Source organism: Motacilla alba, chromosome 1 (assembly GCF_015832195.1).
Source record: "Motacilla alba alba isolate MOTALB_02 chromosome 1, Motacilla_alba_V1.0_pri, whole genome shotgun sequence".
Classification (NCBI taxonomy): domain Eukaryota; kingdom Metazoa; phylum Chordata; class Aves; order Passeriformes; family Motacillidae; genus Motacilla; species Motacilla alba.
Genome location: NC_052016.1, coordinates 104,266,552 through 104,282,146, shown reverse-complemented (window position 1 = coordinate 104,282,146; position 15,595 = coordinate 104,266,552). Strand labels below are relative to the sequence as shown.

The following is a 15,595-nucleotide window of genomic DNA, read 5'->3' as shown; positions in this document are numbered from 1 at the left end:
ACACGAGGAAAGAGCACAGCAGCAATTTGAAAATGCTGCAGAAAACCAATGAATGTTACAGGAACAAGAAGCTGTCTGTGATCCACTGCAGGAGAGTAGGATTGCTCAGGCCAGAAGTTACAGCTTGGGCAGTACTGATGGTGGAGTAGGTACAGTGGCAAGCCAGGTCTCACTGTTGATATGTTTTGAGGTTATTTCCTACCATAGCAATTACTTAAGACCAAAGCCACTTAAAGAATTGTACAGTACTTCTTTGTTTTGCTTCTTCAATCTGTATCTTAAAAACCAACCCTGAACAAATGCAGACTTTATGTCAAATGCTCAAGAGAGCTGGACTGCCACAGCCTGAAGTGACAACACTGGTAGGAGTCCATCATCACCTGTGTGCACAGGGCCTGCCTGCCTGGGAGACTTCACCAAGGAAAAACCTGACAGGACAGGAAGTGGCACACCAGAGATGAGCTCTTATTTGGTGATTCCTTTTGGCTTACCTGGTCGTGAGACCCTTGAGCTGCTGAATGCTGCTCCTCGCAGGCTGCTGTCAAGAGTCTGGGGGTTTGAGTTACCATGGAGATCACCGCATCTGACAGATGAGGGGGCTGCAACGAGAGACAGAGGAACACGTCAAACCAGTGTCCATCACCTCAGCAAAACACAAGCATGTGAATACCTTTGCTTTTGGCATTCACCAAGGTCTGAGCTCCCAGATTAGGAGCTTCAGCTAAACTGTAAGGGGATAAAACCCAACACCCATCACCAAAAGAATTAGAAAGGTGAGGGCAATCCCCAGTGACACACTGGATGAGAGCACTTTGCAAAGCCATGCACTTTTTCAGGAGCATGGAAGGATCCAAATATACCATGAGCTTGACTCAACAATTTTCAGCCTCTCTGGTCAAGTATAACAACAGCAAACAATCCACTCAGAGCCACTGCTGAGCACAGGACTGAAACAGCAGTGCGCTGCCTCAGAACGGTGGGACACACAAAAGTGCTCCTTCAGAGAGCCTCCAGTGGGAAACTGATGGAGCATCTCCTCTGTGCAAGAAATAAGTAGGCAAAAGAAGTCACCTTCTTGAATTGGGGCAAGGCTGAAGGCAAGCATTTATGAAAACCAAACATGAAAGACAGCCTGGCATTCATCTGCAATAATAAACCTATCTGGAGACTTTTCCAAGCCTGCCAACAAGCATGATGAGTAAAGCCTGATTTCTTATTGCCTTTGCCATTCGAGCACCATGTATATTGACTAGTTTCTTATTCTTCCATTTCAAACCTTAAGTCTTATGCTCAATTTTTGTCTACATAATTTACTAATTAAATGCTGTCAAGTGAAATGAGAAGTCATTGGAGACTTTTAAATTAATTATTCTCTTCCACACAGATGTCTGACAGCTTTTAAAACTATTGTCCTGGTTTTGTCTGGGACAGAGCTCATTTTCTTCCCAGCAGCTGGTGCAGTGCTGTATTTCAGACCCAGTGTGACAGCAATGTTAGTAACACAGCCATGTTTTAGCTGTAGGTGAGCAGCGCTCACGCTGAGTCAAGGATTTTCAGCTTCCCATGCTCTGCCAGTAAGCAGGTGCACAAGAAGCTGGTGGGAGCATGGCTGGGACAGCTGCCATGGTCTGGCCAATCCATGCCATACAATGTCACAGCCAGTCTATGAACTGGGGGGAGCTGGCTGTGAGGGACTGCTCACTGTTGGGGCTGGGCCGAGCAGCCATCAGCAGGCAGTGAGCAACTGCATTGTGCACCACTTGTCCTTTTTGGGCTTTATTTCTCTCTCTTGGTTTGTTATATCTCTTTTAATCATTATTAACTTTATTAGTACTAGAATTACTATTATATTTTACTTATTAATGACTTCTTTCCATTATTAAACCCATCTTATCTCAACACATGGGTTTTACTTTCTTCCTCCCCATCCCACTGGGGTGAGTAGGGGGATGGAGTGAATGGCTGTGAGGTACTTAGTTACCAGCTAAAGTTAAACCACAACAACTAGACATTAAGTATCATTTTATGATATAATCGATTTAATATATAACATATTTGAACACATCATCAGGAAAAGCTTTCATTAATCCAGCAGTCTGCAGTACTACAACATGTTCTCATTTACTTCACTGTGACATAAATACACCATTTAACCAAATACAACTACTCCCTTCAGAACGAGTCACATCCATCCTAATCGGAGGTGAATGACTACACAAGGGACAACACTTGCCTACTGAAGCGTCCCAAACTATTTGCAATACATCAGCTGGACATCCACAGGTTTTCTGAGTTAGTCTACTGAATGCATATGAATCTTTATCTATGTGGCTACGTATCTGATTCTCAGATGGAATTCTGAGTTGACTGTTCTCATCTCTCCATATCATCTTTTATTTTTTTATTTTTCTTTTTTTAATTATAGAATCATTGACTGGCCAGGGGGGTTTGAAGAGACTTAAGGATTATCTCATTCCAACCCTCCTTGTCATGGGCAGAGACACCTCCCACTAGACCAGGTTGCTCAAAGCCCCATCCAACCTGGCCTTGAGCACTGCCAGGACTGCAGCATCAACAGCTTGTCTCCCGCCTCATTTTTCCTGTGAAGCATGTTATGTTTATGTAAAATACAATATATTCAAGAAGCATTAACTGTGTGTAAATATAAAATTTGAAAATCCAAGCAACAATTAGAGGATTTACCATGTCTTATGGGAAATTTTTAAGGAGTATTAATATACTAAAATTATCACTATTCAATACCCCTACATTATGCTGTGCAACAGTAACTAAAACATACTGAGGCTGCTCTCATGTCAAATACCAGGGAAATAACTGGCTCATCTGGAATGAGAGGTTCTGCAAGATTCACGGAGTTTAAAGAACACTGCAGAATACCAGATACTCCTACTGTAGCACTGTGGATGAATCAGGGTTTTTGAAGAAATTCTATTAATGCTTTCTGTCATAATTACACTCATAAACTGGTTGGGTCATGTTTTCATTTGTTCTGTTTACAAATCTTATAAACTGGATCACGGGTGGTTTCCATCAGTGACAGAATCACTCAAAGGCTATTCATCTTGCCACAGTGCTGGAGAGGCAGGAGGCAGCAGTGCAGGCAGCACTGGTAACACAGGCTGGAAGAGCTAATCATGTTCTTTGGTAAGGCCAGCTTTGGTTACCTTTTTGGCAAATACCAGCTCTCTACTGAAAAAGTGAAAAGTAAAGCAAAAGAGACATTAGAGGCAAAAAGATATTATTATTATGATCATCATTTTATTACCTGTATCAGTGAAGCTTAGAAGTTACATATATTTCCCTTATGATTGGATGAGAAAATACATGTATTGATGATTGCAATAATCATATGGTATCATATGGCCCTACCCACAATGTTTTACTCAACAATGAGAGTTTCTTCAAATCCAATTTCATACAGAAGTAAATACCAATATGAGATTTGGAATAAACAGTAGGCAAAGACAAAAATGTTCCTTTAAACATTCATTTGTAATATTAGCATTACAACCTACAATTACTTACAGTAGGATAAGGTCTTCACAATTTACAGAGAAATTGAAAAATAACCCATCACCAGAGATCACAGAACACAGCTGCAAAAGTGATTAGAACAGGGTACAAAGTACTTTAATATAAAATATCTGGAGAGTTCCACTGGTACAGTTTATAACAACAACAACAAAAAAAAAAAGACAGATGACTAATTATAGCACCTAAGTATTTTCACTGGGAGAATATACTAAGCACTAACTGGATTGTTAATCTAGCAAATGGTTTGCAGAAAACAAATCAGCATCTGGAAGTTGACAAGAAATTCAAATGAAAAATAAAGCACATGCTTTCCATCACCTGTGACTAACCACTAGTGCAACTATCCAAAGGAGAACGCAGAGATTCTCCATTGGTTGATGCCGAGCTTTAGTGGAACTTTCCCAGAAGATGAATTTTTGTGAAAACACAAGACATCCCGCAGTCATACAAAAGTTACTCTGTTTCATACAGATAGACCAAGTCTGCATTACAGAGAAAGGGAGATTAGGCGCTGTAACCATCCCTTCCTGCTCATAAATTAAATATATTATGATGAAAACCAATTGCATGGTTTTGTAACTAAAGCACTGGGTGGTGATGAGCACTGTGCATGCTGAGCTGCTGTGACAGCAAATACTTAGTGACATACATGTGCATACATACACACATCCAAAGTGAGAGAGGGAGTGTGTGTTCAAGCCACGTGGAGTCACACAACTATCGTCCTCCTTCCTGAGACAGGTGAACTCAATTCTGCTTCAGTAATACTCTGACTTCTAATTTAGGAAGCCTACTCTGCCCCCCATGAGCCAAAAGGACTCAGTAACAGCAGAGTGGCAGCAGGAGCTCTCCTCACAAGGGTCACTTGGGGCGTCAGTCAGATGATTGAAGGCAGGCAATACAAATGATGCTCTCTGAATCGGGGCATGGAGCAATAAACACAGTGCTTCACATTATTAACTACTTGCCAGTCCTGTCCCTGTGGACAGTAAGCTTTCTGGGCAGAAAAACCTTCTTGGTGGGGTATTTCAGTGGGTTAGCCAAGCAGTTTTCCTCCTCAGAGGACATCCAGGAGCTGCTGTGGCCTCACAGCAGTTTGCTCACAGCTCTCTCCTGCAACAGCAGCCTCACGCTGGGCACACAAGTAACATGGGCTTCGTGCAAAGGGACAAAGGAAGAAGAAAAGGAAATAAAACCAAGTTATGGCCTAAAGGCTACACTGGTGGCACAGTGAGCGAGGTTAAAAATTTCCCCCCTTTAGCAAAGAATAGGAAAGTTATTGGATGTCTTAATTTAGCCAGCATTGGTGCCGTCGCTAATCTTTGCCTTGGGCTTCTAAGTGTCAAGAAATGTAACCATGTTTAAAGATCAACCAGAAATAAAAGTTTAATTTTTTTTTTCCTTTTTACTAATTGTACAGCTGGTACACAAGGTCTGACTTTGGATTTGCACTATGTTTGAAAACACATTAGTCAACCTAGGCAAACACTTTCATTGATCTCCTTATCTCTCAGCTCCTCCATAGGACACAACCTCTGTGAAGCAAAACCATGGAAAACCCTGGCACCACCTCCCATGTGGGCAGCTGATGAATGAATTAAGTCACCAACCTCCCTGTGACTGTCCCCAGTGCCAGCTTAGCTTGAAGAGAAGCACTGAGGCCTTTCCTGCCCTGGCCAGGGCGGGGCAGAGGACAAGCCCAGCGTCAAGGACAAACGGCACCATTTGCACTGAGAAGCCAAAGGAGGGATGTTCCTTCAAGGAGGGCTGAATTTGGTGATGCCCTTAGGGGGCCACAGACCAAACAGTGCATTTATCCTCCGCTTCACATGTAGATTTCCTTTCGCAGGCACCTGAGGGACTTCAGGAAACTGAACCTGGGGGCCAGATTTATAGGAGGCACTTGAAATTACCAGCTGGGCAGGTGGCTGGGGTAAGGGCACATAAACAGCACAGCAGTTTTACTCTTGATTTAAACGTGGAATAATCAGTCACATCATTCTGGAAGATGTTCTAGCGAATTCTACTCAATTCCTCTAAATACATTTAGCTGCTTAATACTTTTTCAATCTGATTTCGGTTTAAGTCCTATTTCTGCATAGTTTCAGATAAATAATTTTATTTCTTTTTACTAAACAATACAGATGAGGAGAAACCAAACCACTGCCATTACTATCCTGTTTCAGCATCTTTCTCTTAACTCTTTCATAATGAAAAAAACATGAACTGGGTAACTAATTTATTATCCCACTCCCTTCTGGTCTTTTAAGGCTCAGGAAAGTTTAAATGCTAAATAGGCCATCTTCAAAAGACACTGAATTACAAAAGCAGGGATTGCATTACATCTCTGGGAAAGAAATGCAGGATACCTAGTGCACAATATTTTGCTTTCTTTCAAATTGATAAACAGCTTCAATATTTTCAAACTACCCCTGGTGGAGTATACTATGCTATACTATACTATATGGAAGTATACCATGACTATACAGAAGATTCTAACAGGACACCAATAATTATGCAACCCTTCTGCAAAAAAATAACCTAAAATGCATTGTCTAAAGCAATTCCTAAGAAGTGTACAAGTCAGTGAAGAGAACATTTCAACATTTGCCAAACTCCTGGTGATGTGTTGGGGTTTTAGTTCCTTTATGGATTAACATAATATATAAATATAATCACAGCAGAATAACCACAGCTGTGGCTCCCGTGGGGCATGACCAGCTATTAGTGTGTACAAGGATTGTGGATAACACTGCAGACACACAGAGCAGAAAGCAGGACCATCATTTTCAGCACAACACAACACAACATGCTGGGTTGCTCTATCATGTTTCCAACGAGTACCTATGCACTGCAACTGCAATCTCTGTTCAGAAAAACCCACACAATCTCTGAATATGAATGAATTTGCCCTAAGGTCTTCTAGAGTAAATAAACACCAGTTTATGTCTTGCTATGATAAAAAAATTCCCGCTGTAGACACTTATGTATTTATTATTGCCCCACAGCTGCTTCCTCTAAAGGAAGCTATGAGAGATTTTTTATTTTAAATATACCATAGATGAATGCCCAGATTTGATGAAGTAAAGTCACGAGTCAGTTAAAAATCTGAAAATCAATGTTAAAATAAATATTCATTATAATATTAGCGCAAAAACCTTCCCCATGGTAATATCTAAGCTAAAGCAACAAAAATACCCTCAGAAATAACCCACATCTTCCCACAAAAACTTAAAATACTTAAGCCTTGAAAGCCTCTCCTCAGGTGCAACTCACAGAGCCTGGGCTGCCCCTTTGAAGCAAGTCTCTCAAGGGAAAACTAAACAGCAGGTGGGAACTCTTCTCATGTTTCATCTTAACTAACTCTGTTGAAACTAGTGGACATCATGAAATTAAGAATTTCAGAAGCACTGTCTCATTAACTTGGCTGTATTATGCTACCCCTTTTACACAGGTCCCTCCCAGGACAAATTAACTCTTAGCAGCCCAAGCAGTGACTCAATCCAACCAGTCTTGGAGCCAGACTGGAATTGACAGCATCAATTCTCAAAATCATTTACCACTGTCAGCACTTGGCCTGCACAGACACTTTGACAGCTTCAGCTTCTTTCTGCTTCAGCTGTGTATTTGAGTGTAGAAGATATTTTCTCTATCAAATGTAATAGTTTCACAGGAGATACATGAATTATCTAATATTATTTAACAGGCCAGAACTTTCAGCGATAATAATGGATTTATGAAAAGCTTAGCTGTCAGCAACCAAACCTGGTACCAAGACTGGAAATGCTTTCTACTGTAAGAGGACTTTCTGCAGTACGTGGACAGATTCATGGGTGCTGTGGCCAACAACACAGCAATTCTGATACTCTTTTTATCACAAAGATATGTGAGTATCAAGTAGCACAAGATTTATTTTACCAACCCTCAGGCAAACCAAACGTCATTTTTCTAATTAACAAGTCCAGATTTCAAAAAACCAACCCCCCGAACTTCTCCCTTGACAGTAACTCATGAGATTTCTGCTGCACCTTTTAAACATGAAACAAAACCCACAGTCTAGGACTGTTGTGATGAAACATAAAGAAAGGAGTTTAATTATTAATTTTGTGATAGTGCAGGTAGGTGGGAAAGAATTATCCCTTTCAAAAGCATTGAACTGTAATACTCTCATTTGCCTATTTAGCTCTACCTCAGGCAAAAGCACAGAGGAAGAAACAGGAAAGAAGAAATGCAGCCTCCTTTGCACTTTCCTAGCAGTCACCATTACCAGATTTAAAAGTGAGTGCAAGCTTAAAAAGAAAACCACACAATTTCAATTAATTCATGTAACTTTTGCCCTGAGTAGATCTGTCAGCTTAACGTAAGGAATGAACCTTCAAGTCTTTGGCCCCCAGTTGCACAAATACTGCACGGCTTTCAGCATGCACACCTTGGAGGTGCCCAGCTGCAGAGCTCTACAGTGAAAGGATTTGTTGTTTCTCACGTCTGAATGACCCAAAGCCTGTGGAGTTTTCCCAAGCTGCATCAGTAACGTGAATTGCAGCCCACGGCAAAGACAGAGCCAGTACAATTCTCTTAAACAAGGTTTAAAATGAGTAGCCAATATAATCAGTTTTGTTTCATGTTAGCTGTAGTTTCCAAGAGATTTTGAAGGTGGGATACCATGGGCACCATGGTAATACAATCCTGATGTTGCAGAGGCATCAATAAACACTGCAAGGTCTGGCTTTAGGAGAAATTACTGCAATCAGCTTTGGAGGAACAGAGATGGCAGGCACTTTGCACACGTGGCATGGCATTAGAGGAGGAGTTTGTCCCTAAAAGACCTTTTGAAACTTCATCTTGGGTGGAACCTCAGCTACACATCACTGTAACAAAATGTGTATATATGTGATAATTAATATATTTAAGTCACATTTTCCTCCCTTACATTATAGCAATTGTATGAAGTGCTCTAGGCCAGAAGTTGGTGAATCAGGAAATGGATCAGAAGTGAACTAAAATGCCTTTCTAGTTATTGATTCCTGCTCTCTGTTTCATGTCAGTTTCCTAGAATCCATCCAACAGAAGCACAAAAGGGTAATGAGTTTCTGAACCCACACTCTAATAGTGCACACTGCATCAAAGCTTTCAGTAATTGCCTGGATGCTGCTTCCCAGCAGTACTAAACAACTTAAATATAATTAGCTGGAAGCCCTATGGGCTTCATTTCCCCACTGGAACACCTCTTACACTAATCCATTTATCAGGCTGACAGATGACTGAATCACTGGCACTATGGACCCATTCTACTAATAATATTTCTCAAGCCCACATTCTGGTTTGTGCTTTATTTGGTACATTTTTGCAAAGGAAAAACCAGTGTTAAGAGTGGAGAGAGAACCAGACATATAACATATTCATCTCTTCCCAGTACTGACCAATGTTATTTGTTTGATTAGCCCACTAAGTATAAAATGCTGGAGCTATCAGGCAGAAAATGAAAATTAAATGTATGCATTATGGAACTATACGATGCCAAAAATAATAGGGAAAACACAAAAATATTGAAAAGACTTTTGGAAGTTTTCCAGCCATTCTGAAGTTTCAAGAGAAGTTTGCATAAGAGGACAATTTTCAGCATAACCCCCTGAGGATGGCCCAACTACAGCTGTAGAGCTAGAATTTCTTCATACTACTTATTTCTTGTACATCTTTCTGAACAAGAGGTGACAAAAGACATTTCAAAGCTGTCTAGAGTTATACTGAACAGACATGAACTGAACTTCATGCTGCCACAAATCCATACACTTTGCAAACTGCGAGAGAATTCTCATAAAAGTACAAAAACCATTTATTTAATTTCTTGGGCAGAATTTTCTAATGTTGCAACGAAACCCATTTTATCCCCGTGACTTAATTCCAGACAGATTTCAATAAGTGGACCTCTGCAGAGGCTGAAATTATAGGGAGCCAAGTTCTTCCAAACTGTGCCACACTATGGAAATGATGTAATTGTAAAAATGCTAAATTCTCATCAAATCCTTTTCAATTATTAAAAAAATTACTCTAGGATGTTATATGCTTGTGCTTCCTTTCTAAGAAGTTGTGGGAGAGGAAACAAAAAGCAACAAAGTTGGTAATGACCAGTAAGAAAGGGGGTTTTAAAAGGTGCCCTTCTTCTAGATCCATTATATTGTGGTCAATAATCCACATTCTGGCTTGGAATCACAGGATTCAGCTGGATTAGCAGCATGTGTTAATTGTTAATTTCCTCTGGATGTTCTCATCAGGGATACAGAAAATACCAATGTTGAAAAACAATAAAACAAGAAACTTGTACTTCCTGTACTCCACATAAGCCTAAACAATGTGCTTGGTAAGTAAAGCCAACAGCCAACATACAAAAATTCTCTTAAAAGTAGTACCACAAGTTAAAGTTAACTGTGGACATCAGTCTGAATTCAAAGAGTGACTAGAAAAGCTACAGCTGGACTTTTAACAATGAAATAGATAAGCAAAAATACATTCAGTGATGTAAACTGACTTAGCTGGTGAATCAAGCAGCAGCAGCTGGATGAGGTACAGCCAGCAATTCTTGGGAGCAGCACCAACCTCAGAACAAGGCCAAAAAGAAGAGCAGCTACTTGGACATTACTCGAGCTTCAAAAATGCAATCACAGGTCTTTACACCACCCGGTAAAGTACTAAGCAGGTTATTAAACACTGAGCTGCTTGAGATTTCTTCACATGAACCCCAGAGCAGAAATCTCAGTTTCACATGAACTCTCCACCCACTCCTTCCCTCCGGCCTGAAACTGGAAAACTCATCCCAGAGATGCTGACACTTGCACATCAGCCAGTCAACTTGCCTATCACTCAAAGACAGCCTCTTCCTTCCCAGCCTCACCCTCTCTGTTTAGTGTATTTTCTACTCCCACAAAGGGCAGACAGTATCCTGAGCAAGGGCTGTCCCACACCGTATGAACCTCAACACTTGTCAGTCACACTTCCACATGAAATGCAGAATTTCACACTCCTGTTAACACATACTCCTTTGAAATGCAGTGGTATTGAGCAGAGCAAACACCAAATCTAATCAAAAGAACATTTTGCAGTAAAAAATGTTTAAAAAATTTTTCTCCTATTTTGAGTCCTCCTTAATAAAATAGATCATGGTCCTGAATTTCCTAACTAGGAAACTGTCTTTGCCAGGCAAATAATGAAACACTGCCTTCATTTGTGTGCTTTGAAGAAACTTCCTATACTGTCAGTGAAGCTGAATTTCCTGGGTACTAACTCTGAGACAATTTTTAAATTCTTGAGGTAAATAGTATCTCTTTAAAGCACTGTGAAAATTATTATATATACAGATTCTTCCCTGCAAATCAGGGGCAAATGTACAGCAGCTTTGTATTTAAACAGCTGCACTGAATTCTCAAGGTCTTTTAATAGAGGCAGCAAAGAAGAGTTTGGGGAAAAGAGGAACCATCTAAGAAGGAAACAGCTGGAGCCCCAGTCCACTAACATCCATACTTTGTATGGTAGGAAGTGTACACTTGGAAGGACATGCCATGTTAAGCAGTCAAATGCAAAAACGCAGAGCATTTTAGGAGTGCAAATAACTGCCTGTTCTAAAAAGCATGGCAGAAGTGACCTGACAGATTGATCTACAAAAGGAGCACCCTTTGTAATATGCATTTGAAACATTATTTTTATATTCAGTAATTACTGTTTTTAGCATTGGAAAGATAATGAATTTTATTGAAAGACAATTTCTGTGCAGTCTCTCTTTTTGGACTCTTGACTAGATCAGACCTAGAACAGCCATAACTAACCCAAAGCTGGCCCTGCTTTCACCTGGGTGTTGGACCTTCTAAAGTCCTGAATTATCATAGAATCCTACAGTGTGAATCTCTTGATACTAAAATTACACATGACTGTTGTGCAATTTACATAGAAAATAGGGAGTTTAATAAAAAACACCAGGGCACCAACTTACATATTGAATCCAGACAGATCCAAGGTCTTAAAGATACCAAATGTGAGGCATTCCTTCTGTTCATATAAAGCTCATGCTAGTTAAGCAACTCTAACAAAGCTAAGACTGATGATTAAACATACAGAATGCTTTTTTGTTACACTGCAGATTCTCTTTCAACATTACCTTTTCCTTTTACATAAATCATTGCAGAAATATAGGAGTAAAAACTATTTATATTAAATTAAATTACAGTTTAGTGGTATGTATGTGAATTTTAGTCTACCCCCAATTAAAATGCAGGACAGATTAATAGGTTATACTGTCTGGATATGAAAAATGCAGCTGAGAATACTGGCTAGAGAAATACACTAAATAAAAAAAGAGCAGGAATATGAAATCATCTGTAGTAAACATGGCTGCAAAAAAAAATGAACATTTCAAAAGATGTGGATGAAGTAACATGTCAATGAACATCACACAGACTTGGTGGTAAAGAGCACTCATCTGAGGAACCCAGTCCTTGGACTTGGTCAGTAACACAGGTAATTTCAACACAATGAAACATTTTAATAAAATATTTTAAGAGTCAGCAGCAGAAGTGAAATTTCAGGGAAAAAATCCTTCAAAATTACCACCTGCATGTCAGAGGAAATAACTTTGGTCCTGTTGATTTGTTACTCTGATTAATCTGATGGCTGATAGTACTGCCTCATCATTATATGCCATACAGGAGTAAATGGATATCCTCACCTCTACACTGAGACAAAATTCACCTCTTTTGATAGCATGTATGAAAATTTTGACCAATATACATGTTAGAAAATTTGTTTATGTAAGAAGATTAGGATAAATTTATTTAATGAATTCAATAGAGGATTATCTCTCAATATATCTATGTTCTGTACTTTAATGCAATTCTGACACCATAAATGGTATGATCTATTCATCTTTGCTTTCTTTGATTTCAATTTTCTATCTGCTTCAAGAGGTATTTAGCTAATGAAGCTCAAAGATTTACAACAATTCTTTAGTCTACTTCACTGAAGGAATACACAGAAAGCATACTCAATATCTCAGTATTAGCAACTGGTTATCCAAGCCATTCAGTCAATACATTGTTCTACTTCATGCTATGTTCACATATAGTAAAGTTCCTCAAGTATTTTCCAAAGCCATGATGAAAAAAATCTGCATCAAGCTTCAAAACTCTAATAAAATCACACAACAAAACAAAACAAATGCAAAATCACACCAAATTCTGAAAATGCAACAAATTAGTTAAACTTGTTGAGGAGGGAGAACAACTTTTGAAATGCAGAAAACTGCAAAGTTAAATTGCTTTCCTTCTCCCTGAAGCTTCCTCAGCCTTACTACTTCAGCATTAGGGTCCAAAGGCACTGATCCTGCTGCTGCAAATGTCATTTCTTGACAACTTGCAAGGACCTTACAAGGAGCTCAAAAGTGAAAAGGGGAAAAAGCTTTAATTACCTCCATCAGTGTGAAATATCCCACAGCATTTAATGCTTACCTGTGCATTAATGTTATTAACTAAATACATTTAGGTCTGTTCAATGAATGGTAGGTCTGCTTCTTGAAATGCTAACTAATTAATAAGGAACACCTGAAAGTCATACAGATCAGGACAATAATTCAAATTGCAATGCAGACTATTCATATTTGTATATATACATGCATGCCCTAATACAGTACTACACCTTCATGTACATTTAAATCACCAAACTTTATGCAGACAGTATGTGATGTTCCTTTTAGTCAGCACTAAAAGGTGATTTTTCCCAGGGTCTCAGAAGTACAATTGCCATTGACTTCAAAACAAAAGGGAAGTAGCCTGCAGTTCTGGAAATCCATCAGTCTTTTCATCTTGCAAGCTAAACTCTCCTACAAATTGAGAAAACTATGAAAAATGAGAACAAGTATTTGCACAGGAAGGTAGCTAGTTTTATTTGCTGTAATAAATGAAAAAGATTCTTTTTATATCATGACAGAACATGTCAGGGATGTTCATACCCCTTAACTTTGATTCCAATTTATGTATATGGATCCTGATGCCTAAAGCTGGGCATGAATATTCAGGCTTCATTATAATAAGTGGTTTTCTTGTATTACATTAGCAGGAAAAGAAGGACCTAATAGCAAAAGACTCATTGAAGTAAAAGAATAATTATAGCAATGATAGAAGCAAAAAAATAAGATCATTAAGAGACCTTTTGCATCTCAGTTTACAGATTTTGTTTACATTAAAGTGTTTTAGTGAGATGCAAAGGTGTTAAGCCACTTTTTGCCCTGGCCTTTGAAATTATTTAGGAAAACTCTGTGGCATAAGTTTAGAGGCTTAGACGCTTGACTCAGAAATTTAGGAGGACAGGTATGAAAATGTTAATTTTCATCAGGGTAAGTCCAACTATGTTCTCCATTCCATCCACTGCAGTGTGCAATTTCCGTCTGTCATTATGCCTGTTGTTCTGAGTGAAGCTTCACTGGTGGAGCATGATTCCCTTGTTCCTCGCAATCACTCTTCCCTTACATTCCTGCTGAACATGGCTGCCCCTCAGTGTCTGTGGAATAACTGCTCATGTCCAAAAGACTCTTATTAAAGAGTTCAGAGAGTTAACGTTAAAAAGTGTTCAAAGTAAGCTAGATTATAGTGACCAAATCAGGTTAGAGAGTGACTACATGATCAACCAAATCTCAAGGGAGCAACACTGAACAGTGGGGGATGGGAGCCTATTCAGCCAGTTCAGCTGCTGCCAGAATAAAATGTGGGAGACAGAGAAATGCTTTCATGCTTAGCTTTTCTTCCTTCCTTTGCTTTTCCCAATATCTAGGATCCTGAAATTTTTACTCCTGATTCAGGCTATCAAATTTCCTTAAAACAATTTTTCTCCAGCAGAGCCACATCCACATGGTAGGTAAAAAAACCCTCCCAAACTAAATGTGGCCCACCACCCTTCCCCCAACACCACCTCAGTAAGCCAGCAACGAGTTTAAACACAGTCATCTTGGTGTCCTCAATTCACCTTGTTATTGCACCTCCAGTTGCTGCAGCACAGATGGGATGCAACATCTCCCACTGTTTGGGGACTGCCCCTAAAGGTGAGCCATATGTTTTGCAATACCTAGAAACAGCAGGATAAGATAAGGAAATCTCTGCAGCCTTAAGGCAGAGCTGCTTTGATTTCACTGCTTTGTGCCCTGCCTCCTCCCCTCCTACCCACTCCCTCCTTTTTCCTTTTTTTTCTTTTTTTTTTTTTTTTGAGAGCTTTTGTAATTTAATTTATCTGGGTTAAGCCTACAGAAAAAAAAATAATCCAAACAAATGCTGTGTGTGCATGTGTGTATGTATGTGTGTAATGCCTCAGAAATCTCCTGTGTTATCTGTGTAAAATTTTACCTTCCACTAGACAAATATATTTTTAAACTGTGTGGAATCAAAACAACATTCTCAGCATTCAAGACATTCTGTCATCACTGCCCATTTGTTGCCCTCTAGGTTTCTCTCAGCTGGCAAATTTCCCATTTAAGGAATTATCAGATTCATCTGCTTAGACAAGGCTGCAAAATAGAATGAAAAGCTGGATTATTCTAGAGAACTCATATTTTTCTTTCAGGGCAGAAAACCCAGTACATGAGATCTGAACATTAACAGCAAACGGAACCAATCTCTCAAACTTCACAGTTCTACCCCCCTGTATGTTGTGAAATCTAATTTTGATTAAGATGCTACAATATTTACTTTTATCCTTTACTTTAAATATGTTTAGTGCCACTTATTATATTAACCTGTTTTGAAACCTTAAATATTATGCTCATATATGATTTTGTTTTTATACAGTTTATTTTTAAACTGTAGTTCTAGTAAGCATCCCATGCATCCTGCTGCTTCTATGCAATTTGTCATAAAGAATTACCAATTGCTTTGCTACCATTTTCCCTACTGCAGATTTTTTGCAGGGTGAAAGTGTGAAAAAAAAGGAGAACTAGAAAAACCAATAAATTGACAGTTTTCCACAGCAAGATGGCTCAGGATTTACTTGAGTGATGGAGTAGCTTTCATGA

General features: G+C 39.2%; 1 protein-coding gene across 5 annotated transcripts in view; it reads right to left on the bottom strand.

Moving 5' to 3' along the window:
- The window catches only part of TBL1X (transducin beta like 1 X-linked), a 194,077-nt gene that overhangs the window by 88,408 nt on the left and 90,074 nt on the right, over nt 1-15,595 (bottom strand). For all 5 annotated transcript variants that reach the window (XM_038145931.1, XM_038145958.1, XM_038145940.1 and 2 more), the window contains one exon: nt 492-599. The gene's annotated coding sequence lies outside the window, so the exon portion shown is untranslated. The remainder of the gene's footprint in view (nt 1-491; nt 600-15,595) is intronic.